At 36.5% G+C, this 24,918-nt stretch overlaps 1 pseudogene; it reads left to right on the top strand.

Annotated features, from left to right (window-relative positions):
* The first annotated feature begins 801 nt into the window (after positions 1 to 801).
* LOC140806684 (uncharacterized) overlaps positions 802 to 24,918 on the top strand; it is a 103,423-nt pseudogene continuing 79,306 nt past the window's right edge.

The following is a 24,918-nucleotide window of genomic DNA, read 5'->3' as shown; positions in this document are numbered from 1 at the left end:
AAGTTTTTTCCATCGCATAGAACAAATTCTTTCAAAAGGCAAATCATCACTTTCACTCAAAAACAAGGAGCAACTTTTTATCAGTATTGGGATAGATACAAAGAATTGCTTAATCTTTGTCCACATCATGGTTTTGAAATTTGGAGGGTTGTTTCTCAATTTTATGAAGGCTTAACACCTAAAGATAGGCAAATGGTTGAATTTATGTGTAATGGAACATTTGAAGATAAAGATCCAAACGAGGCAATTGAGTATCTCGATTCATTAGCTGAAAATGCTCAAAATTGGGACACTATAGGTACAATCGAACCATCAAACAAGATTCAATCTCCTACATCCGGTGGAGGTATGTACACTCTCAAAGATGAACATGATCTTCAAGCTAGATTTACATCTTTGGCAAGAAAAATTGAGGCACTTGAATTGAAAAAGAATGGTCAATTAAAATTTGTTCAAGAAATTGTGTGTCACATCTGTGATACAAGTGATCATTTTACAAAAGATTGTCCCACTTTGCCCTCTTTTAAAGAATGTCTCCATGAACAAGCCAATGTTTTGAACAATTTCAAAAGGCCAAATTTTGAACCATTTTCTCAAAATTACAATCCAGGTTGGCGAAATCATCCAAATTTTAGTTGGAGGAATGATAATGCTGCACAATTTCCGCAACCACATTTTCATAATCAACAAAATTTTCAAAATTATGCACCTTATGTTCCTCCGCCGAAAAGAAATTTGGAAGATACATTGAATTCTTTCATTGCAAAGCAAGAGTCTATCAATACTCAAACTGCTCAAACCATGACAGATTTGAAAGATACTCTTGCTAAATTTGCATCTGCACTTAATGTTCATGAAAAAGGTAAATTTCCTTCACAACCTCTGCCTAATCCCAAGGATCATCATACACAAACTGGAACTTCTGGAACTCAACCGATGGATCAGGTAAAATCTGTTATTGCCCTTCGAAGTGGTAAGGTTGTGGAAAAATCCATTCTTGAACCTTGTGAAGATGATGATAAATCAACTTCAAAGGGTAAGGAAGTGGAACCCATAACTTGCGAAGAGGAGGTTAAACAGACAGTGTCACCACCATTCCCTCATGCATTGAAAAATACAAAAAAATCAAAGTTGAATTCTGATATATATGATATTTTTAAACAAGTAAAAGTTAATATTCTTTTATTAGATGCAATAAAACAGATACCATCATATGCCAAATTTTTGAAAGACTTGTGCACTGTGAAAAGAAAATTGAATGTTAAAAAGAAAGCATTTTTAGTCGAACAAGTAAGTGCAATCATTCAAAATAATAATACTTTGAAATACAAAGACCCAGGTTGTCCTACTATTTCTTGTATTATTGGAGAACGAAAGATTAAAAAAGCCTTGCTTGATCTTGAAGCTAGTGTGAATTTACTTCCATATTCGGTTTATCAAGAACTTAATCTAGGCGGGTTAAAACCTACTTCGGTAACACTTTTACATGCCGATAGATTTGTTAAGGTGCCAAGAGGTATGGTAGAAGACGTATTGGTCCAAGTTGATAACCTTGTATATCCTGTCGATTTCATAGTTTTAGATACACAACCTATCGAATCCTGTAATGCAATTCCTGTAATTCTGGGTCGTCCATTTTTAGCAACTTCTAATGCTCTTATAAATTGCAGGAATGGAATAATGAAGTTGTCATTTGGTAACATGACCTTGGAGCTCAATGTTTTTAATCTTTGTAAGCAACCACATGACAAAGGAGATGAAAGTGAAGATGAAAATCTTATTGAAACTCTTGTGGAAGAAAACATTCAAGAAGGAAGTACTCGTGATCCATTAAATATTTGTTCAATTGAAACTATTAAAGAAAATATTGAAATTGATTTTGATGATTTTATTATGTATCACCCGTTACCAGAATCAGAAAAAGAATTTGAAGCAAAATATGAGAACAAAGACGAACCACCCATATTGGAGTTAAAACCCTTGCCAGAAGAATTGAAGTATGCATTTCTTGGAGAAGATGAAACAAATCCGGTGGTAATTTCTTCCAAACTATCAAGTAATCAAGAAGGTAAATTAGTTGATATGCTTAAAAGACATAAAAATGCAATTGGTTGGACACTAAAAGATCTTAAGGGCATTAATCCACTAATTTGCACTCACAAAATTCACTTAGAAGAAAATGCTAAAACATCTCAACAACCACAAAGGAGATTAAATCCACACATGAAAGATGTTGCGAAAACTGAAGTTCTCAAACTACTCGATGTTGGGATTATCTACCCTATTTCTGATAGTAAGTGGGTAAGCCCAACACAAGTAGTTCCAAAAAAATCTGGCATCACATTGATAAAAAATGAAAAAGGTGAATTGTTAACAAGTCGAGTCCCATCTAGTTGGCAGATGTGTATTGATTATAGAAAATTAAATGACGCCACTAGAAAAGATAATTTTCCATTACCATTTTTGGATCAAATTTTAGAAAGAGTAGCAGGTCATCCATACTACTGTTTTCTTGCTGGATATTCAGGTTATTATCGAATTCCCATTTCACTCGAAGATCAAGAAAAAACTACATTCACATGTCCTTTTGGAACATTTGCATTTAGAAGGATGCCATTTGGATTATGCAATGCCCCATCAACATTTCAAAGATGTATGCTAAGCATTTTTTGCGACATGGTTGAAAATTGTTTAGAAATTTTCAGGGATGATTTAACTGTCTTTGGGAATACATTTGATAATTGTCTTGAAAATTTGGAAAAAGTTTTAAAAATATGCGAGGAAAAAGGTCTTATTTTAAATTGGGAAAAATTTCATTTCATGATTACTTCTGGAATTGTTTTGGGACATGTCGTGTCATCTCATGGAATTGAAGTTGATAAAGCAAAAGTTGATGTCATTGCCAATTACCCCCTCCAAAAACTATTAAAGAAATTCGCTCATTTTTGGGACATGTTGGATTTTATAGGAGGTTTATAAAGGACTTTAGTTTAAACTCTACCCATTTGTAACCTCTTAACAAAAGACACTGCATTTGAGTGGACTCAAGAATGTCAAAATGCTTTTGATAAAATCATTCGACATTTAACATCAGCTCCTATCATGCAACCTCCTGACTGGTCTTTACCATTTGAAATCATGTGTGATGCGAGTGATAATGCAGTTTGTGCAGTACTGGGTCAAAGAAGAAACGGTAAGCCTTATGTGATATATTATGCAAGTAGAACTTTAAACAATGCTCAAATGAATTACTCCACAACTGAAAAAAAACTACTTGCTGTAATATTTGCATTAGATAAATTTCGTTCTTATTTGATTTGATCAACGACTATTGTGTTTACTGATCATTCTACTATTAGATATTTGTTGACCAAACAGGATGCAAAGTCACGACTGATACGATGGATTTTGTTGCTCCAAGAATTTGACATTGTGATCAAAGATAAAAAAAGAACCGATAATGTCGTAGCCGATCATTTATCGAGACTAGTAACAGGATCATCTTGTGAAATGACACCAATTAACGATAATTTTCCTAATGAACATCTATTTTCAGTTACTACTACACCTTGGTTTGCTAACATAGTAAATTTTCTTGTGACAGGAAAAATTCCACCGCAATGGAGTTCTCAAGATAAAAGAAAATTTTTGAATGAGGTAAAAAACTTTTATTGGGATGATCCATATCTGTTCAAGTATTGTCTGGATCAAATTTTTCGACGTTGCATACCCGACAATGAGGTAAGTAGTGTCATTAAATTTTGTTATTCAGAAGCATGCGGAGGACATTTTTCTTCAAAGAAAACGGATGCAAAAGTCTTGCAGTGTGGATTTCATTGGCCCACTTTGTTTAAAGACTCCCACGAAATCTGCAAGATCTGTGAAAATTGTTAAAAATTGGGTGCGATTTCAAAAAGAAACATGATGCCTTTGAATCCTATCATTGAAATTGAAATCTTTGACTGTTGGAGAATTGATTTTATGGGACCTTTTCCACCGTCATTTGGATACTTGTATATTTTAGTTGCAGTTGATTATGTTTCCAAATGGATAGAGGCAATTCCATGTGGAACAAATGATCATAAAATTGTCATCAAATTTTTAAAAGAAAATATTTTTAGTAGATTTGGAATTCTTCGAGCCATGATAAGTGATGGGGGAACTCACTTTGTTAATAAACCATTTGCTTCATTAATGAAAAAATATGGTATTACTCATAAAGTAACTACTCCTTATCATCCTCAAACAAAAGGACAAGTTGAATTAGCCAATAGGGAGATAAAGCAAATTTTGGAAAAAACTGTTAACTCAAATAGAAAAGATTGGTCTCTGCGACTTAGTGATGCAGTTTGGGCATATCGAACAGCTTTTAAAACATCATTGAATATGTCTCCCTATAGGTTGGTTTATGGAAAACATTGTCATTTGCCTGTGGAATTGGAACATAAAGCTTATTGGGCGATCAAAACTTTAAATTCAAGCATGGATGATGCCAACAAATTGCGTAAATTGCAACTTAATGAACTTGATGAACTCAGAAATGACGCGTATGAGAATTCAAGGATTTATAAAGCAAAAATCAAGTCATTTCATGTTAAAAAAATCTTAGAAAATCTTTTGAGATTGGTTAAAAAGTTTTGCTTTATAATTCTCGACTTCACATATTCCCAGGAAAATTACGATCAAGATGGACAGGCCCATATGTTGTAAAGCATGTATATCCTTATGGAGCTGTGGATATTGAAAATCCTAAAAATGGTGATGTTTTTAACGTGAATGGACAAAGGCTTAAACCATTTTTGGAAAATGAAATCTTTCAAGAAGAGTTTATTTCCCTTTCTGATCCTTAAATTTTTATGTTGCATTTAATTTTGTTATTTTTTATTTCAGGTTTCTTTAATCTTTTTATTTCCCAGTTAAATGGCGGATAACGGTACTCCGTGACTTTCATAGTCGGTTAAATCAGTTTCCCACAATTTCTGATACAAAATAAAAAAAAATCATTTCTTTTCTTTTCAAAATGGATGAAATTCTCTCAAAAATTTGTAAATATTTTCCCTCTGTTTCTGAAAATGTTCTAAGAAAAATTTATGCAGGAAGGTATGAAAGATTGAGATTGCTAATGCAAAAAGGAATTCCAGAAGATATTCGTCTTGTAATAGAAGCTAAGGTCCGATTAGGAGGAGAAGTTCCACAATCATTGCTCATTCGGTATTTGCCTGGATTAGGAAAAAGCACTTATGCGAAAAAACGAAGGGCCAAAAGTTTAGGGGTTTGTCATTAGTGTGCGAGATGGACTTGTGACAAACGATGCAGATCTTTGGGATGTGTTTCCAATAACAGAGAAGATAAAATTGGTTTCATTAAGAATGGGCTGAGTAAGGAGTCTTTAGATAACATCTTATTTACTCTTGAGACGCATTCTAGTGTACATGTGCATATTGAACTTCTCCGTTTATGGAAACAATTCCAAGATGAGCGTCATAGTCTTGGGAATCCGACTAAAAAAGACCATGTTTGCCAATTTATAAGAAAATTGGATGGAAAGCATATCCTCGACTCAAAGAAGGCGTTGAAGCCGTTTCTGATACGTAAAACCAGAGGAAAATTGTGAGCCACAATCACACTACTGTTTATATGCATGTGTGTAATTATTGTTTTTACTATTTATTCTGTTTACAGCTGTGACCCATAGTTTTGTTATGATAACATATTACCCCTATAAAATCTCTCATCTTTCTCTCTATTTTCGCAGACCAAAAAAGAAAGTAAAAACATGGCTGGATCCTCTACACAAACATTGAAAAATATTTGTGTATTTCGTGGGTCGAGTCCTGGAAAAAATGAAGTGTTTGTAGAAGTAGCGAATAATCTTGGAAAGATATTGGCTGAGAGAAAAAATCACTTGGTATATGAGAGAGGTAATATTGGGTTAATGGGATCTGTTTCAACATCTGTTCATCTTGGAGGTAGTCAGGTTTTGGGTATTATTCCTACAGCTTTAGCTGAAGGAAATATTACAGGTGTTACGATTGGGGAGGAATTAAAAGTTTCTTCTATATATGAAAGAATCACTCAAATGATTGAAAATTCTGATGCTTTTATCGCACTACCAGGTGGTTTTGGTACATTAGAAAAAAATTTCACACTGTTTCTTGGATCTCTGTCTAGGGCTCAAGGGCTGGGCTAGGACGAGTCTTTAGAGTCTTAGGAAGGTATGAGGGTGAGTGGTTCGGGGCCTGGGCTCATCGGCTAGGTCCTGAAAGCAAAAGAAAGAGTCCTTCCACCCTTAGAACTCTCGGCCAGCATAGGGTCAAATAGGGGGTTCTTGTTTTTATGGTTTGGGTCAGTGTCTTGGTGAACTTAGTGTCCAGGAGGTTAATTTAGGAGGTTGGGCAAGTGTTGGACCAACATGGTTCGGGGCTAACTCGTGAAAATCGAAAGTTGGCTCGGAGTCAAAGTTTAGGTGTCAAATGAGGGTTTTTAAATAAAGAAAAATTGGAAAAAATGGTTCTCGGGGGTCGAGTCGATTTAGAAATTTTATATTAAAGTTTAGGATTTTTCGGGATTAAAACACCGTCAAAACAGTTAATTAAATATAAATGAAAAAGTATATTATTTAAGCTAAATAAAATTACGAAAAAATTCATGTAAGCTTAAATAATTATTTAGGATATGTTAGAGTCAATAAATCAAGAGAATAGTCAAACGTAAAATGTCATGATTAGGGGTAAAACAGTTTTTTGCACCAAAAATTAGTAAAGGTCATGGCAATGCCCTAAATGCTGTTTTTATGATATCATGTTCATTTTTAAATGTTTATGAAATGTGCATGATTTATTTATGATTTATTTTAAATGTCCATGAATTTTATGATTAAAAGTTGACATTTAAAATACATGTTGCATGCTTGGTTACAGAAGAAAATATATTTATGCACGATTTTATAAAGTGATCAAAGCATGGAAACATTGATGAAAGTGAGGTAATTGTGACTATGAGGATATGAGGATATGAGGTTATGATTGAGGATAGGCCAAGGCTCAGTTGACGATCCTGTGTCGCTGATGTCCCCACCGTCCAGTACTGTGGTTTCAAGTAGATGGTACCATCGACTTTTGAGGATTGAGAAAAGTCGCAATTAATGATCTGAATTCAATAAAGGAGAAAGATAATGTTTATGATCATGAAAAAATTATGTCATGTTATGATTGAGGAAAAGGTAAAGGTGAGGTTCATGTTATGCCTATCACGAAAATGTTATTTTACGTAAAAGTATTTTCACTGTTGCTTGTGGTTTTATTATGTATTATTTGTTACAAAGATTTGGTGTGTTGAGTCTTTAGATTTACTAGGTGTGATGGATGCAGGTGAGGTTGAGGGAGGCCTTGACGGGTGATTGACTGGACTGAAGGTGCACGCAACCCGAGGACTAGCATTTCTACTGTTTCCGCATTTACCATTTTATGATTCATGATTTCGTTAAAGATTTTAAGATTTTTTTTTATGCTTTGAGAGGTTTTTGAGAGGTTTTGTATGGGCTACACATTTCAAATTTATTGCTTTTTAGGTTTCGTATAACATGCGATGATTTTATTTTTATGACTATTGCACTTGATGTTAAAATGCTAGCTAGTGGATGTTCTAGATCATGGGCAAAATATTTTATTGAAAATATTTTCATGTGTTGGCCGAATTTTTTTTTTAAAACAATTAAATTTGTAGTACATTTTAAACAAAAGAACACGAGACGTTTCAGTTGGTCTCAGAGCAAAGGTCCTGTAAAAGGTTGTGCCACCATCAGCGTCGGAAAGATCAGTCGTCAAGCCTCAAGTTTGTAAGTTTTTACATGCTTTATATGATTCAGTATGATGTTACCTGCATGATTACGTGAATGATATGCTTATTCCATATGTTTACTAGCTTTTTGAGTATATATGCTCTGCATGCTTAAAGTTGTTAAATGAATTACGATATGACACATGATTAGAAAAAGTAGATTTAAATGCATGTTGGTTAGGTTAGAATTTGGAAAACGTTCAGATAAAATGTCTCCTAGACGTGCCCCTGTCAACAAAAACCAAGGAGAAAACAGTGTTAACCGTCAAGGAAATAGCCAAGGGAATGGACCTTCACCACCACCACCAGATGCTGCTACTCGTGCCCTTGAGGGGATGGCTCGTTTATTTGACCAACAGTTACAGAAAAACAGTTGCAGCAGCAGCAGCTACAGTTCCAGTTACAGCAGCAGCAGGTACAGCAGGCTCCTAGGCCACCACAGGTTATTTATGATCAGTTCCGGAGGCTAGGGCCAAAGGAATTTTCTGGCACCACTGATCTGTTTGCTGCTGAGAGCTGGATACGTTCTCTTGAGGTACACTTCCGATATCTGAATATGGGAGATGCTGACCTTGTGAGGTGTACCACTTACCTGCTTAGGGATGATGCTTCACTATGGTGGGAAGGGGTCGAGCATGGTGTTAACCTTGCTACTATCACTTGGCCTCAGTTCAAGGAGATGTTCTATGAGAAGTACTTTACTGCGGATGTCAGAGGCCGACTAAAGAGAGAGTTTATGAGCCTCCGTCAGGGAGACTTGTCTGTTGCCGATTTTGTGAAGAAATTTGATAGGGGTTGCCACTTTGTACCCCTTATTGCTAGAGATCCTGCAGAAAAGCTCAGGCACTTTAGGGATGGTCTACGCCCTTCTCTACGCAACAATGTCATGATGATGCATCCATTAGATTATGCTACTGCCACTACTTGTGCCTTCAAGTCTGAACAGGCTTTGAGGGATATTGATTTTGAAATTCAGCGTAAAAGGCAACAGCATCATAATAACAGTCAGCCAATCAAGAAGCAGAATACGGGTCCACCTAGACCTCAAGGGCCTCAAAAACCCCAAGGTCAAAACAAGAAGCAAGGGCAGCAGAGGCCACAGAATCAAGGAGCACCACCGCCTGCTGAGAGGCAACCCTGCAAAGAATGTAATCGCCCGCATCTTGGCAATTGTGAATGGGGGACCTACAAGTGTTTCTACTGCAAGGAAAATGGGCACAAAGCTGTTGATTGCCCAAAGAGAAAGGCACCTACTGTAAGACGAGCTTACGTCATGAATGCTGAAGAAGCAGAGGAAGAAGCAGACAGTACTCTTATCACAGGTAACCTAGTGATTTAACATTTTTATATTGCCTATTCTTGCATGAAATGTTAATTTGGTTACTAGAATTGATTTGGGAAGCAAGATTTAACCTAGTGGAACTTAGGTTGCATGTTCTACTTAGTTGGGTTTAAGATATGATTTTAAGAACCCTAGAAAATGTTATGAATTTTGTGTCTTATTTTATGTTAAGGATGTAATATTTCCAAATAAAAAGTTTTAGGGCCAAATTTAAGAATATCTTAACTAAGGGACTTTCTTGGTATTTTTGAATTATTCACAAGGGTCATCGTTCAAATTACAAAATTTGAGGACCGAAATATAATTTCCAAAATCTTGAGGGTTTAACGTGCGTAATCCAAAATTTGAGGGCTAAATGCGAATTCCGAGATTTGAGGGACCGAAATGTAAATAATTGTAATATTAAGGGCTCAATTGTAACTACCGAAACCTTGAGTACTAAGGAGTAATTTTCGAAAATTTTAAGGGACTAAAAATGAGATTATGCGAAAATTTAAGGGCCAAATTACAATTATCCAAAACTGGGGGACTAGAAAGCATAAAGTTCGAAAATGTATGGGCTAAAATACAATTTTCATGAAATGCTTAAGCTCAACATGCAATCTTCTTGTGAATTTGGGAAATTAATGATAGTGGAATCCTTAAGTTTCAACTCGAAAAGATCTAAAAGACATCTTTCACCGCAGGAAGGATTATCATTCTAGGTGTAACTACCTATGCATTGCTAGATTCAGGAGCTACACATTCCTTCATATCTGAAACCTTCATCAAAAGACTGAATATTACTCCTCAAGATATGGGTTTGGGTTTCAAAGTTTCGATTCCATCCGGTGATCAGATGCTCACGTCTAAGATTGTCAAGAATCTGGAGCTTCGTTTATTCAAAGATGTAGTTCGGGCAGATCTTATTGTGCTCCCTATGCCCGAATTCGATATTATACTTGGGATGGATTGGCTATCAGTGAATGGAGCTTCGATTGATTTCAGTCAGCGATCAGTGTCTATTCGACCGCCTAATGGTAAACCTTTTATTTTTGAGGCGGCGAGGAACAAGCAAATGCCACATTATCTCTTGTTTATGTGCGAGGAAGCTTATTAAGTGTGGATGCTCAGCTTATCTAGCATGTGTCACTACTGCTCATGAGTCTATCGATCAGAAGTAAGAGGATGTTGCTATTGTGAGGGATTTTCCTAGCGTATTTCCCGAGGACGTTTCTTGCATTCCGCCCGATCGTGTAGTGGAATTCTCTATTGATCTAATGTCGGGCACAGTTCCTATATCAAAGGCACCTTATCGTCTAGCACCTGCCAAAATGAAAGAATTAAAAGATCAAATTCGGGACTTGCTAGACAAGGGTTTCATTCGCCCTAGTTACTCTCCATGGGGCGCACCGGTATTATTTGTGAAAGAGAAAGATGGTAGTATGCGTCTTTGCATCGATTATCGAGAGCTCAATAGGGTCACTATCAAAAATAAGTATCCACTGCCAAGAATCGAGGATTTATTTCACCAGTTGCAAGGAGCATCGATTTTCTCTAAGATTGATCTGCGTTCAGGATACCATCAGTTGAAAGTGAAAAAAGCAGATGTCCATAAGACAGCATTCAGAACTAGATATGGGCACTATGAGTTTATGGTCATGCCATTCGGGTTGACCAATGCGCCAGCGATCTTCATGGATCTCATGAATCGCGTATTTCAGCCGTATCTGGATCAGTTTATTATTGTCTTCATTGATGACATATTGATCTATTCCAAGAGCAGAGAGGAGCATAGTCGCCATATGAGGACCGCACTGCAAGTACTATTAGACAGAAAGTTTTTTGCAAAATTCAGCAAGTGCGAGTTTTGGCTTAATAGAGTGGCGTTTTTAGGCCACATCATTTCCAGTAGTGGAGTGGAAGTTGATCCAAGTAGGGTAGAAGCAGTGAAATAGTGGCATGTGCCGAAGAGTGTCACCGAGATTCGCAGTTTCTTGGGACTAGCTGGCTATTACCGCAAGTTTATTCAGGGGTTCTCATCTATAGCGGTACCTATGACCGCCTTGACAAAGAAAAATGCAAAGTTTAATTGGGGACCGGAGTGTGAAGACAGTTTTGACAAGTTGAAGCAAGCCTTGATATCAGCATCAGTGTTATCTATGCCATCGGGGCAAGGGGAGTATGTTCTTTATACCGACGCTTCTAAACTTGGTTTGGGCGCAATTCTGATGCAAAACGACCTAGTTATCGCCTATGCGCTGCGGCAGTTGAAAATCCATGCAAAGAACTACCCTACTCACGATCTTGAGCTTGCAGCAGTAGTATTCGCGCTGAAAATTTGGAGACACTACCTTAATGGGGAGAAGTGCAAGATATTCACCGATCATAAAAGTTTGAAATACTTCTTCACCCAAAATGAGTTGAATATGAGATAGCGCAGATTGCTTGAGTTGGTGAAGGATTAAGATTGTGACATTATCTACCATCCGGGGAAAGCTAACGTTGTGGCAGACGCATTGAGTAGAAAAGCAGCAGTTATCACTCACCTATCTCTTCAGAGACCATTGCAGTCCGAGATGCAGCGGTTTGAGCTTGCAGTATATGCTAGGGGCGAGGCCTCTAATCTTGCCACATTATCAGTTCAGTCGACATTGAGAGATAAAATCCGAGACGGACAGTCTACTGATGAGCAGTTGCCAAAGTGGAGAACAAGAGATGAAGCCAAGGGCCGGAATTTATACTCAGTGGTGGATGGTTTAGTCCGTTATCGAGACTGTCTATGGGTTCCTAGTGACGATTCTTTGAGAGATCTTATTATGAAGGAAGCCCATGACACACCATATTCCATTCATCCGGGCATTACAAAGATGTATAGAGATTTTCAGTTGTTATATTGGTGGCCAGGCATGAAGAGAGACATTTTGAGATTCGTATCCGAGTGTTTGACCTGTCAGCAAGTCAAGACAGAACATCCGAGACCAGCGGGGAAATTAAAGCAACTCCCTATTCCCGAGTGGAAATGGGAGAATATCACTATGGACTTTGTAGTGGGATTGCCGAAGACTGTGAAAGGATTGAATGCCATTTGGGTGATAGTTGATCGTCTTACGAAATCAGCTCATTTTCTACCTATTAAGACGACATTCACCATGGTTCAGTATGCAGAATTGTATATTCGGGAGATAGTTCGTCTGCATGGGATTCCAGTTTCTATTGTTTCTGACAGGAGACTCGCGATTTACTTCATCTTTTTGGAAGAGCCTGCATGCAGCGATGGGAACCATGTCATTGTTCAGTACAAGCATTCCACCCTCAAACCGATGGTCATTCAGAGAGAGTTATTCAGACTTTGGAGGATCTACTGTGAGCATGTGTTATTGATTTCCAAGACAGTTGGGAACCGAAATTACCTCTAGTGGAGTTCACCTATAATAACAGTTTCCAATCATCAATTGGGATGGCCCCTTTCGAGGCACTCTATGGAAGAAAATGTAGAACTCATATCCATTGGGACGAGGTTGGGGAAAGAAGGGATATTGGTCCGGATGTCATTGAAGAGACAGCTGAGCTCGTGGTCAAAATTCGCGAGAGGATGAAGACTGCACAAAGCCGACAGAAGAGTTATGCAGACAAGAGACGAAGGGACTTAGAGTTTGCAGTGGGCGACCACGTGTTTGTGAAAATAGCAACTATGAAGGGTGTTATGTGCTTTGTCAGGAAAGGAAAGCTTAGTCCAAGATTTATAGGCCCGTTTCAGATTTTGGAGAGGATTGGGACACTAGCCTATAGGGTGGCATTGCCACCAGCACTTTCAGGAGTTCACAACGTGTTCCATGTTTCAATGCTGCGGAAGTACATGTCTAATCCATCACATGTACTTAATTATGAGCCTCTTCAACTAACTCCACATATGACATATGAGAAAAGGCCTGTCCAGATCCTAGTAAGGCAAGAGAGGAGATTGCGTAATAAAGTCATTCCAATGGTCAAGGTCAAGTGGCTGAATCACTTAGAAGAGAAAGCTACTTGAGAAACCGAGAGGGACTTGTTGAGTCGCTATCTGGATTTATTCGGTAAGTTCTAATTTCGAGGACGAAATTTTATTTAAGGGGGGGAGGAATTGTAAGGTCTAAAAATTAAGACGACGTAACTCAACTGCAAGCAAATCTAGAAAATATGAAAAATGGGAAATTAAGTTATTTTAATTGCTAATTAATTATGTGACATACATGCTTACTTGTTAATTGAGATTTTATTGTCATTATGCATAAATTGTATTTTAAAGGATATTCGAGTGACGATCGAGGAACGGAGACCGGGGGCTGAGAAAAATGTAAAAATGTTTTATTTAAATAATTATTTTTAATTATTTAATATAGAGATGATGGTTTTCTCATATTTTTGAAAACATGGAATTTTGAGGTGATTTTATACACCGGGACTAATTTTATCGGTGTTGGATTTTCAACCAAAATACGAGCTTCTAAACAGTCCGGCTATTTAATTCACTAATTATTGTTATGAAAACATTTTTTTTATAAGTTATTTAAATCCTAGCTATCACTAGTGGGCTTAATTAGGAGCTAATTAGGCCTTAAGTCTACTTAATAAATTAATTAGCATATAAAACACACAAAAACCCTAAGCTAGACTCTGAAACTCACGCCGCTCAAGTTAATCAAAAACAAAACCCTCCCCTCGGCGCAGCAGCAGTCGCGGCACTTGCTCAAGCCTTGGGAAGCAATTTTCTTCGAAAATTTTAAGGGAAGCTAGCCTCGGTTCTCTCCGTTCTTCGTCGCCATCGGTATTTCGTGCGTTTACGACGCAAAGACACGCATAAATTTTCCTTTACTCATCCATCATGTCATATTATTGTTTAAATATTGGATGCGTGAAGATCACAAAGAAACTTTCTGAAATTTTCAGATTTATGCACCGACATGTAGTTAATTAATGATTTTTGGATCTAATAAATTGTTCTTGCATGCAAGGGGCTGCCATGATGTTAGGACATGATCAAGAGAGGTTTTACACGAATTGAAAGAGTCCTAAACACACTCAAAACGCTACACCACAAGCTGTACACGGAAACTCGTTTTGCTGTCACGAACTTTAAGGGTTTCGGGTTCCATGTTTTAAAAGGAGGGCTGGCCTGGACTAGGGTTCATGGCTAGCCTAGGGTCAGGTGGTTTCAGGGGAAGAGTCCTAGCCATGCTAGGGCTCGGTCTTGAACGGCAGGGAGGAGTCCTTGGAAGAAAGGACTCCCACCCGAGAAGGTACATGATTCTGTGCAGGTTTCGTGAGCCTAGTCAGGGATGGGGGCTCGGTCCAGGGCTCAGGGGCTGGGCTAGGACGAGTCTTTAGAGTCTTAGGAAGGTATGAGGGTGAGTGGTTCGGGGTCTGGGCTCATCGGCTAGGTCCTGAAAGCAAAAGGAAGAGTCCTACCATCCTTAGAACTCTCGGCCAGCATAGGGTCAAATAGGGGGTTCTAGTTTTTATGGTTTGGGTCAGTGTCTTGGTGAACTTAGGGTCCAGGAGGTTAATTTAGGAGGTTGGGCAAGTGTTGGACCAACATGGTTCGGGTGTAACTCGTGAAAATCGAAATTTGGCTCGGAGTCGAAGTTTAGGTGTCAAATGAGGGTTTTTAAATAAAGAAAAATTTGAAAAAATAGTTCTCGGGGGTCGAGTCGTGGTTCAAAAAAGCTAAGATAATATAAAAGGACTAAATTTTGAATTTAGGAATTTTATATTAAAGTTTAGGATTTTTCGGGATTAAAACACCGTCAAAACAATTAATTAAAGATAAATGAAAAAGTATATCATTAAGCTAAATAAAATTACGAAAAAATTAATGTAAGATTAAATAATTATTTGGGACATGTTAGAGTCAAGAAATCAATAGAATAGTCAGAAACGTAAAATGTCACGATTAGGGGTAAAACGGTCTTTTTGCACCTAAAATTCGTAAAGGTCATGGCAGTGCCCTAAATGCTGTTTTTATGATATCATGTTCATTTTTAAATGTTTATGAAATGTTCATGATTTATTTATGATTTATTTTAAATTACCATGAATTTTTGATTAAAAGTTGACATTTAAAATACATGTTGCATGCTTGGTTTCGAAAGAAAATATATTTATGCACGACTTTATAAAGTGATGAAAGCATGGAAACATTGATGAAAGTGAAGTAATTGTGACTATGAGGATATGAGGATATGAGGTTATGATTGAAGATAGGCCAAGGCTCAGTTGACGATCCTGTGTAGCTGATGTCCCCGCCGCCCAGTACTGTGGTTTCATGTAGATGGTACCATCGACTTTTGAGGATTGAGGAAAGTCACAATTAACGATCTGAATTCAATAAAGGAAAAAGATAATGTTTATGATCATGAAAAATATTATGTCATATTATGATTGAGGAAAAGGTAAAGGTGAGGTTCATGTTATGCCTATCACGAAAATGTTATTTTACGTAAAAGTATTTTCACTGTTGCCTGTGGTTTTATTATGTATTATTCGTTACAAATATTTGGTGTGTTGAGTCTTTAGACTCACTAGGTGTGATGGATGCAGGTGAGGTTGAGGGAGGCCTTGACGGGTGATTGACTGGACAGAAGGTGCACGCAACCCGAGGACTAGCATTTCTACTGTTTCCGCATTTACCATTTTATGATTCATGATTTCGTTAAAGATTTTAAGATTTTTTTTTATGCTTTGAGAGGTTTTTGAGAGATTTTGTATGGGCTACACATTTCAAATTTATTGCTTTTAGGTTTGGTATAACATGCGATGATTTTATTTTTATGACTATTGTACTTGATTTTAAAATGCTAGCTAGTGGATGTTCTAGATCATGGGAAAAATATTTTATTTAAAATATTTTCATGTGTTGGCCGAATTTCAAAAAAAAATTCTAGTACATTTTAAACAAAAGAACACGAGACGTTTCAAAAGTCATTATGTTATCGAAGAAGTTACTTGGGAAACAGAATTGGATATGAGACAGAGAATTCAGAATTGTTCATTGAGGTGAGTTTTCTGATTAACTTCCGTTATATATCTCCTTATGATATGATTACCTTTGATATGATATGATTGCCTGTGATTTCGGGGACGGAATCGGATCTTAGGAGGGGAGAAATGTAAGGCCCGAGATTATATCCCATTAATCTGAAAAGATTTGGCGATAATTAATGTGACTATAGACGGAAAGGATTAGACCGGAAAAGACGGAAGAAAACACAAAATATGTTCGAGGACAGTACACCTCGCACATATGCGCGACACCGATGCGCGCATATGCGCGAAGAATGGGCGCGCATATGCGCGAATTGTGCGAGAAGAGTTGGGCGTGACCAGAAGGTCTCGCGCATATGCGCGGCTTGTGTGCGCCCATATGCGCGAGCAGTCGAGTAACAAAATATCCGGATAGAACTTACGGTGCATGTGCGCGGGGCTTGGGCACGCATATGCATGCAGCATGCAAAACGAAAATGAGCCACTTGTTTCTTCATGCAACTTGAGTTATATAAATATTGTCATTTCCTTCAGAACTTGCAGAGAAAAGAATCGAGAATTCAAAATTCCTCAAGCACTATATTATTTTCGAATGGTGATTTGGAATGAATCAGTGATCTGATTTTGAATCCGAGCACAGTTTTGAGATCCTCTCATTGACAACAGGACGTAAGTTTCATTGATTTTTGATAGGATTTGAAATTATGATATTGGGGAAATTGTGATTTGCTTATTATTGTGTGTTCTGTATATACTAATCAGTACATAATTGAAGTCAAATCGAAGAACAGACAATTTATACAATTGTTATGATTTTCAGAATTGATATGATTGAGACTGTACAGATTTGATATTATGATCCGTTGTTGCGAGATTATGAGTGTATTGATATTGATTATGAGCCATGTTATCATTTCTGTGATGTTGAGAATGATGGGGTCATTGAGATTGTATTGTATACCGTCGAAACATCAGTAGATTGAATTTATCAGATTCACTATTGATTGAGATTGTATTGTTGTATAATTGACATTGATGAGATTAAGTCTTGATTTGAGTCTTGATCAGAACAGGTCTTGAATTGAGTTGCACATTGACATAGTATATTCGATATTTTCATTGCCAGATTGAGTATGTACAGCGGAATTCGAGACTTCGACTTCATCAGACCGATAAGAGAAAGGTATAAATCAATGTTGATTCGAGATTGCGCAACTCGAGTTTGATTTAACTTGAGTCTCCCAAAATCACATACTTGATTGTCATTGCCTCGATATATGGCATTGTTTAAGATTGATATGCTTACTTTATTGATTTATAGTTAAGCATTTGTTATGTGAGGAGCCATTGGCAGGATATGCCTAGTCTTTTGCCGGATATGCAGTCTTTGGCAGGATATGTCAAGACACGGGACGTTTGGTCATATCGATGTATGCATAGGAGTAAAGCAACTTCTATAGCGAGATTCGATAAGGACAGGACCTTCGTAAATAAGAACGTACCGCCACCACGATCGGGAGAGTAGGTGGGAGATTGTTGTGTTCTTATTCAGATCGGGATCCCTAGATCAGGAATGAGTCGAGTCAGAGTCTCAGAGTCACAGAGTATGATTTACCATGTGATATCGATTCATGTTTTCTGATTATGATACATGTTCAGAGTTTGATTTACAGTTTGATGTCGATTCATGTTTCTGACTGTGATACATGTTATGGATATCTGCTTCATGCTTTTATATTTGTTTATATGAAATGCATGTATACATGGTTTATACTGGGAATATAGTTCTCACCGGAGTTATCCAGCTGTTGTCTTGTTTGTATGTGTATATGACAACAGGTGGGACAGGATCAGGGTCAAGATGAGGACGAGAGAGGAATAGTTTAGCATGGAGATTCGGACCCAGAAGTAGATATGTTTCATTATTTGACATGTATTGAATGAACAGTAGTTGTTATGATTTACTTTTGTACATGACTTGTACTTAGATCTAGATATTGATCTTGTAAATGAAATAAGATTTATTTCATACGTTTCCGCTTTTGTATTTAAAAAAAATTTAGACCCTGTTTATTAATTGATTCATTTATTCCCAAAGAATGATTAAAAAAATTATTAGCGTCCGGGTCCCCACAACCTTGATCCTGTCCCACCTGTTGTTATGCACACATACAAACACAACAACATCCGGATAACTCCAGTGAGAATATAAATCCCAGTATAAACAATGTATACATGCATTTCATAGAAGAATATACAAAAGCATAAACATTTATCAAATAACATGTATCAAAATCTGAGGAACATGAATCGATATAAACTGTAAATCAAACTCTTAGACTCTTAATCTCTGACTCGACTCTTATCTACGGATCCCGGTTCCCAGAATCTGGTACATTATATCGAATCTCTACAATAGGAGTCGATCTAATTCTAAGCACATCGATATAAAACAAACATCCAGTGACTTGACACCTTTGGCACAAACTTGGCACCTCTGCCAAAGACTTTTTCTCAATATCTATCTTCTATTTTCTACTTTTCTATAAATCAATAAAATAAGAATACACATTCAAGGAATACAAAGGTATTAAAATAATAACAAATAAGTATGTGGTTTTGGGGAACACCAGTTATCTCTTACTCGAGTTATATCTCCCGGTTAACATTGATTTATACCTTTCTTATGTCCATCTGACGAAGTCGAAGTCTTGAATTCGAAGCTATCAACACTCAATCTGGCAATGACATTCGAAATATACAATATCACCATTCTATTCAAAGAAAAACTTGAGTAATTTGATTAATACTCAATCTAGTTCAATGTCGACTGCATAACGACGCAATCTCGATATATCCGGCAACTCAAACAACAAGAGATATATCTTAACAAATCATAATCATCAGTAATATAAGCCACAATCTCAAAAATCTGTACAATTCCATTCAAAGATATTTTGGAAAATGATAAAAATTGCGTAAACGGTCCGTTCTTCTATCCGTTTTCGATTCTACGATGTCTAATATCTCAAGAACACCGAATATCAATCATATCTGATTTCTATCCTAACACGGTTTTGAAAACTTACATCCTTTTGAAGCTGTTGACAAGAGGAGTATGGAACTAAAATCTGACAGAAAATCGGACTGCCGGATCTCGTACAATCCAATATCTAAGCTATGAGGAAACTTGAGAATTTTCGATGGAACTCTCGGTCTTTGGCTAATATATCTGAATGGTAATGAAGAAGATTAAATCCAAACACACTTCCGAAAAGTATTTTGCGTTGGGAAGTTTTTGAAAATATTTGCCGAATCCTCAAAAAGTCCCTCAATTCGATAAAATTTGCATACCGTTAAAAATAAAATTATGCGGTAATCATTTAATTAGTATATATTTACCCTCTAATCTAAACCTAATCATTTTCACATAGCCGAAACCTCCCCTCAGCTCCTTTTCCTCCCGGTTTCAGCATTCTCCAGCTGAGGAAGCTTCGGTTTGCTCTTGTTCTTGCGAAATGAATTCATCCGGGTCTCCCTCGTCTCGTTTTTGTTCTTCAAACATCATCAGGCACGCTTTGTAACATATTTCTCGCATCATTCACATTATATTACTGATTTATATGTATTTATGAAAGTAAAACTTTCAATCCAGTCATGTATGTGATATATGTGTTTGGTTTTCAAGTGTTCATGCTATCCTTGATTTGGTACTCACGTTTTCTGGTTTTTGGTGCAAGGGGCTGCTGTATTGTGATGGTAAGGGGCTGTTCAGATCGTGTTTGGTAAGTTTTAAGTGTTGTTGTGCACAGCTGGTTGGGTTTTGTTGAAGTAAGCGACTGCCGACCGAGTGTGTGGCTGGTGGAGGGTTTGATCCACTGTTCCTGCTACACCACCTGTGCGAGGACCTTCTACAGCTCTGTACCAGACCCTGGTGGGTCTGAGTCAAGGTGTTTAATGGCTCGAACCATGCTGGAAAGAAGGGAACGAGTGATCGAGCTAGGGAGAGACGATTTGGCCTCGGTAGGGTCTTGTTGTGGGTTCTCGGTTCCAAGCAGTTAGTAACATGCATGCGGCTGTTGGCTTGGTTCTAATAGGTGCCTTAGGGTCTGGCCTAGGTCCATGTTAGGCTGGTATAGGGATGCTGCCGTCGGTGTAGGCTAGAGACATGAGTTTTTGGGAAGATGAGTGTGCTAGAGTGCAAATAAGGAGGGGCCGAACTTTAGGTGATTTTCTGGAATTTTCAGCCATAGGTTTAGGGGTCTGGTGACATTGTTTTAGGACCTTTAAGTTTTTTAAGGTGTGATAAAAAGTTGGGAAAGTTTTGGTTATGTTTCGGTTTGATTCAGGTTAAAACCGAGATCCCAGTCCAAGTTTTAAAACGAATCAGTTAAGTTGTGAATTTAACTTTTGTTTACGTCTAAAAATGCTTTTAAAAATGTTTTGGGACATTTTAAGGAGTTTGGTGAGCTTCGGGTCAATTTTAGAGGTCCAGGGGTGAAATGATAATTTTCGGGTTTTTAGGGGCAAAATGGTCATTTTGCACCTGGGATGAGATTTTTGTCAAGACAGTGCCCTGAGCAAAAAATTACGATATTTTAAATGTTTATGCATCATGTTTACGATTTTTTACGCAGTTATGATAAATATGTCGCATGCTTGGTTTAATAAAAAATTTACGTATATGCATGTTTTATTAAGTGGTGAATATGATGTTAGTTTTGAAGGATGAGAATTGGTTGTGACTGATGATGTATATGTATATGATGACATGAGATATGATGAGCTGAGACCAAGGCTCGGTGGATAGGCAATGATATCGCTGATGTCCCCGCCGCCCGTTATCGTGGTTATACGTAGATGGATACATCGATAGAGCTGATACGATAGAGCAGATACGGAAGTCACAACTAATGAACTGAATTCAATTAAAAAGAAAATTTTTACGTATATGATGATATGAGATGACATGTTTGACACGACATGATTTTACACGATACTTTTATGTTCATGTTTTAAGTTCACGAAAGTTATGTTGAGTATGATATTTTTCACTACTGTGTGTCTGTATATCTACTCGTTATTCCTGCTACAGGTGTGTTGAGTCTTTAAACTCACTAGGCGTGTGTGATGTAGCTGAGCTAGTTACTGAGGAGACTTGAGATGCTGAACTCTGAGCATGCAGCACTGGTGCGGTGACACGAACCGAGGACTGCACGATTTTCTGCATATTTATTTATGTGATTTGAGAGGAGTTAAAAATTTTATATACGTTGAAGATATTACGATTTTTACTCACTTACGTTTACGTTTGATGCTGATTATTTTAAACTGCGACATTTTTATTTCCAATTAAATACGATTATTTGAAAATTCATTTTGAAATTGCGAGCTTTAAAAATAAAAAAATATTTCCGCACTTTTTTAAAAACGAGTAGACGTTTCACCTAGTGCTTTAGGCGTGAGTTTGTGTGTATTAAGACTTGTAGAAATCAAGTTTTGGTTATAAATAATTGGGTAGGAACTAGGCCCAATAACTTTATTATAATAGGCTCATTAGGCCTATTATAAAGTAGGATAATTATTTCGTTTAGGATGGTTTTCGAAAATATTAGTCGAGCCTTGAAAAAGTCACTATTTTCGTCAAAAATCGATTACCGGTTTAAAATACGACTCGGCGCGTAAAAACACCTTCAAATATACCATTTTCGAAAATAATATATAAAATATACCATTTAATAAATAGTTAAAAATAATCATTTAATAAAAATATTTTTCCTTTACAGTCTCCGGTCATTGTTCCTCGATCGTGTCTCGAATAACCCTTAAACAATACCTTTTTATACATTCTGATAGAAATTATCTTTTAACTTGTAAACATGCCTATCACATTTAATTAATATAACTAAAATAATTAAATTAAAAATTTTTCATTTTTCTTAGATTTACATGTAGCTAGATTACGTTTTCCCATTGACTTTACATATACTTTATTCAATGCATCGGTAGTAATTATTATTTTTAACCCTTTTGTGCTTAATTCCTCCAATAATGTATGCAAACTATCCTTGTTTTTTCATTTAAAATGTTGAAGTGATCAAGGGATTGTCGTTAGTAAAAGTTTTATATATATATATATATATATATATATATATATATATATATATATATATATATATATATATATATATAAAACTATTCTTGTTTTTTGATTTAAAATGTGGAAGTGATTAAGGGATTGTCGAATATCATATTACATCTCTTCCACATTTAAATTAAAAAACAAGGATAAATTTTTTTTAACGCAAGAAAAAAATTAGAAGTGGTCTTAGTAGGCGAACAAAGTCTTGTGATAGGTGAACCATCCATCAACAAAACATTCTGTGGACCGAGGGAGAAGCGATTTAATAAATTTGAATGTCAAGAATTGGACAACATCTGCCCTCGTTATCAAAATTAATTCTTTTGGGAAAAGAGAGCCTAAAATGTCCGATATTTTCTACATCTTCACAACACAATTGGTCGAATGAGGATAAATATAAACGCCCAACTCAAGGTTGTTATTAAACCATGACAAAAATTGTGTGAAACGATATCACATTTCATATTTTATTAGAGAGATATCTTATTTGAGTTATTAATGAAAAAGTATTATTTTTTATGCTTATTAGAGTATCACTTTTTGTTGTGAATATCGGTAGTGTTGACTCGTCTCACAAATAAAGATTCGTGAGACTGTCTCACAAGAGACCTACTCTTAAACCATCGTCATCATGAACAAAGCCCACTAAATATTTGTTATTTTTAGATATGTAGGATAACTATCCATAACATAAATTCAAAGACCAATAATTTTGATTCCAACAATAAATAGAATTGGAATTAAACGGTTTAATTCAGATTGTTCTTTATTCCGAATTTTATTATAATACAAACATATCGAATCTAGCTACGATTGTGTTTGAACTGATGATGAAATTTAAGTAATAATTAAGGTGGACTTCAAATTGACGAAAAAATGACTTCAATCTTTCTTCAAATTATCACTCACTCCAAATCACCGTTTGAACAAAAATATGATCGGATTTAATATTATGATTTAATTCATTTAAAGACTGAAAGGAATATTGTATTCCAAATTCATTTTAGATATTATTTTGATTTTGCACTTCTAGAAAAATTTAATAGATTTGATATTCCCGATATTTATTATATCATATCATTAGGAAAATTATCTATAAGATATAAGGTATGATATCTAAATTGAAGTTTGATTCCTATTAAACTCTAGTTTCCATGTTTATAGGTCTCAAGATCTAGGTCAAAGGAAAGACTATATATACAAGGGTCCATTCTCAATAACTTAGGGTTGATCGACGGCCGCTAAAGTTTTTACGTGTGAAGATTTGCATACAAAGCACGGGAGTTCGTCAGTCGAGTGACTGTGTTGCTGTTTGGTGTTTCATATACTCAAGAACAACACTGACGCAGAGTGTTGATCAAAGAGTGAATTCATTTGATTTTAAGCAATACAGTTTTATTTACTACATCTAGTTTTTAGGTGATTTATTTTGATGCATGTTTAATTCCTTGGAGTGTCAAGGGAAATGATTTTGTTTTTTTTTTTTTCTTTTCACTAGGATTGTTTTGGTGTAAACAATTGATACAAGTGTTCTAGTGAATTTTTGCCATGAGGCGTTGCATAAGTGAAATTCAAGCATTCATTTGTTGATGCTAAGTCCATATTAAATAACAAATTTCCGCTGCTGTGTTGTGTGTCGTGTTGACAACACTGAGCACACCACTCAATTCTGACATACAAGTTTTTTAATATTTATTTCCCGACAATTAATGCGCAATAATTCTTTCAAGTGGTATCAAAGCCATCACTTGATACACTAAGTGTTTGATTCTTGTTTATTGCTGTTTATAGAGAAATACACTAATAGCTTAATGGATCCACTAGTGTCTAACACGGTTTTTAGACCACCAGTCCTAGATGGTTCTAACTATGCTCTCTAGAAAGTCAAGATGAGAATGTACATCAAATCTATAGAAGAAAGGGCATGGCAACGAGTCTAAGATGGTTGGTACCCACCAAGGATAGTTGATGATGATGGAGACAGTCGAAGCAAACCAGAGAGTTCCTGGTCGAATGATGAAGTTCAAACAGTGAACTTCAACTCCAAGACGCTAAATGCTATTTTCACCTCTGTTGATATCAACATGTTTTGTCTCATCACCAACTGGATCTCCACCAAAGAAGCCTTGGATATTCTTCAAAAACACTGCGAAAGATCTGAGAGTGTTCGGAGAACCAAACTCAGAATGTTGACCTCTAAATTTGAAAGTTTAAGGATGGAGGAAAACGAGACTATTATGGAATATGATCGAAGATTGCGTGAGATAGCAAATGAGGCCTTTAGTCTCGGTGATTCTATGTCAAATGAAAGATTGGTTAGCAAGGTTCTGAGATCTCTTCTTGAGCGTTTTAATATCAAAATCTGTGCTATTGACGAATCCAAGGACACCTCTAAGCTTAATCTGGAGGATCTAATCAGATCTCTCAGAACATTTGAGATGAATCTAGACCTACAGAAAAGAGATACTGGGAAGGCTGTTGCCTTACAAACTACGGATGATTCTGTGAATAATCTAATTCAGGAGGCAAAGGACTCTGATCTTGGCGAGGAATCAATCTCCTTAATCACAAAAAAATTTGGTGACTACCTAAA

The sequence above is a fragment of the Primulina eburnea genome, chromosome 12 (assembly GCF_022965805.1).
Source record: "Primulina eburnea isolate SZY01 chromosome 12, ASM2296580v1, whole genome shotgun sequence".
NCBI lineage: Eukaryota > Viridiplantae > Streptophyta > Magnoliopsida > Lamiales > Gesneriaceae > Primulina > Primulina eburnea.
This window is presented reverse-complemented; position numbering and strand designations above follow the sequence as displayed.